At 42.6% G+C, this 2,452-nt stretch overlaps 1 non-coding gene across 1 annotated transcript; it reads left to right on the forward strand.

Annotated features, from left to right (window-relative positions):
* The first annotated feature begins 1,895 nt into the window (after positions 1–1,895).
* On the forward strand, positions 1,896–1,978 carry TRNAL-CAG. Its single transcript has one exon. It is a non-coding gene; the product is annotated as a tRNA-Leu (tRNA).
* The last annotated feature ends 474 nt before the right edge of the window (positions 1,979–2,452 follow it).

Here is a 2,452-nt window from a genome sequence, read left to right on the forward strand (position 1 = left end):
TCCCACGGGTGCCTGAAAGAGAAGCGTTTAAACGAAGTTCACGTTTCTAACTTTTAGATCTTCTTCGTGAAATTGCATCTTCCACTTGCGCCCAAAGCCCGAGACGCGGCAAAGGGTTTGATGAAATCTCGTTCCGCGATAATAGAGAAGCTTCTCGTTGCGCAGCTCCTCGAAATAAGATTTTACAAACGAGGTTTTAAAAGAAACTTTCACCCAAAGTGAAACTGCTTCTTCGTTCCCTCGAAATATTTGCCTTTTCATCGAGTAACTTGCCAAGTGCTTCGTCATTGTCAACCCCGCGTACAACAACGCGAGACCCTTCGATCCCGTTCTTTAACGTTCGTTAGGTCATCGACGACACGGCTGTTGCATATTTTCACTTTTATTTGACATTTACGTAATGCTAGCGCCGGTAAAGCCGCCGCGAGAGACTTTCGATCGCGGCTCTCACTCGTGAGCTCGATTCTCGTTCGCGTTACGAAGCATCGAAGGTTTCTCCAAATTTCTCGATCGCTCCCTCTTCCGACGATTTCCCGGAATCATCGGGGTTCGGCTGGTTCCACGGCACGGAAACTGCCTCTCGAGGAGATCCGGTTGTCTGTTACGCAACAGAGCTTTCTACGCTCTCGGTAACGACTCGCAACCGGTCCCCTCGTAGGAAGCGGGAGCTGGGTCTCGGAGCCGCCGCTTTAGCGACTTGGAACCGGCGAGAAAGCAATTTACCATCGATTCGAATTCGTGTTATCGCTACGCGGGGCAACGCCGCTACCCGGGACTACCGCAACAATCGCTTTTTTTTTTTTAAAGTCGATTAACCTTTGACGATTTCGATCGAGCATTTTTGCAAAATTGGATTCCCGCCAATTGGAATTTAGACTACAGTGTTTAGCAATATACAAAGTTTTAGAAAGCATCGCAAAATAGATGGGTTTACACGCGAAAGGCATCGGAACAAATGAAACGCGTTTGAGAAACACGAGCTCATGTATCGAATGACGTGGTATTTTTCTGGCGAATTCTTTTATTCGGACAAAAACGATGCCCGACGTGAAAAGCGTAAAAAGCGAAAAATCGCGTGCGAGCAACGGTAAATGGTATTTCGCTGGAGTGTCGCACGGCACGTAAAATATTTTTTGGTAAATATTGTATTTACATACGTTAAGTATGTAAAAAAAGAATATCAAACATCTTCTCGACGAGAGTTTCTTTAAAAAGCAAATATTAGGGAAACGTACGAAAGGACTGATTAGTAGACAATACGCGCGAAAGACGCGTGGATGTAATTGCGTTTGCAAATACCATGTATCGCGGAAGTGAAAGGTCCAAGTATTGGTACAAAATTCTATTACGATTTCCAAGTACGTTTTTGCATACGGTGAATTTATCTCACGCATAAATTCAGGTAGCGAACTGCATTTCCTGCAGATGGTACATCGCGCCGTTCTGAAATATCGATCGTGTGAAAAATTATAGGCAAAAACGATATTCGCACAAACAAAATACGTACGTCAATTTTTAAATAAAAATTTTCGAATTTATACACATTTAGTTTCTGGCTACTAGTTTGTAATCTTATCATTCCTATATTCGTCGTAGGAAATCGTAGGGGGCGTAAGAAACATTCTGATTTTTTTCGAGTCGATGATCCTATTGTGTTCTCCATCGGTAACGTCGGTACCATCGCTACAATGGTAAAAAGAATCGAGCCTTCGAGCGATATAAAAATGTAGACACAGACACATCATATTATTTTATAACAAAGTTTAATTTGTAGCGTACGATCGTTTTGGAACTAAATTCCATTTTGCAATTAGATTTTCTTTTCATATCTATCAAATTCTAAATATAGAAGCATTCTATGATATTTCTGACGCATTTTGAAAGCGTTGCATCGAGTCAGGATGGCCGAGCGGTCTAAGGCGCTGCGTTCAGGTCGCAGTCCACTCTGTGGGCGTGGGTTCGAATCCCACTTCTGACAAGTTTCTTTTTTCTTTCCACCTCAACATTTCTATCAAATCGTATATTTTTTAATCTCTTAAATCCACGTAAGAATTGCTGCACGCTCGATGAAACGAAAGCTAAATGAGAAAAGAAAACAAACTGATGGAACGGTCGCTGTCGAAGTGCAAAAAATCTTATCGCGTGCAAATATTATCGCGTTACCAGTTCAAGTATCGTACTTGTATTTACGATTTTAATGTTTGCGATAATGAGTAGCGACGAAGATAACTGTTTCATGGCGCAAACAGTTAAACAAGCAGGGAAGAGGAGAAAATCGGCTCCCGAGAGAGGAAGTACCATTCACCGTTTGATCGATGACGTGCAAATTCGAATCGCATCGTTGCGAATTTGTAGCTATAGTCGCGGACTTTGGTACAAGATAAATACGAGGATACTCGCAAATTCTTAAGCGCAATCCATGTTGCACGACCGAGACGCGAGACCGAGAGGA

Source organism: Bombus terrestris, chromosome 3 (genome assembly GCF_910591885.1).
Source record: "Bombus terrestris chromosome 3, iyBomTerr1.2, whole genome shotgun sequence".
Classification (NCBI taxonomy): Eukaryota; Metazoa; Arthropoda; class Insecta; order Hymenoptera; family Apidae; genus Bombus; species Bombus terrestris.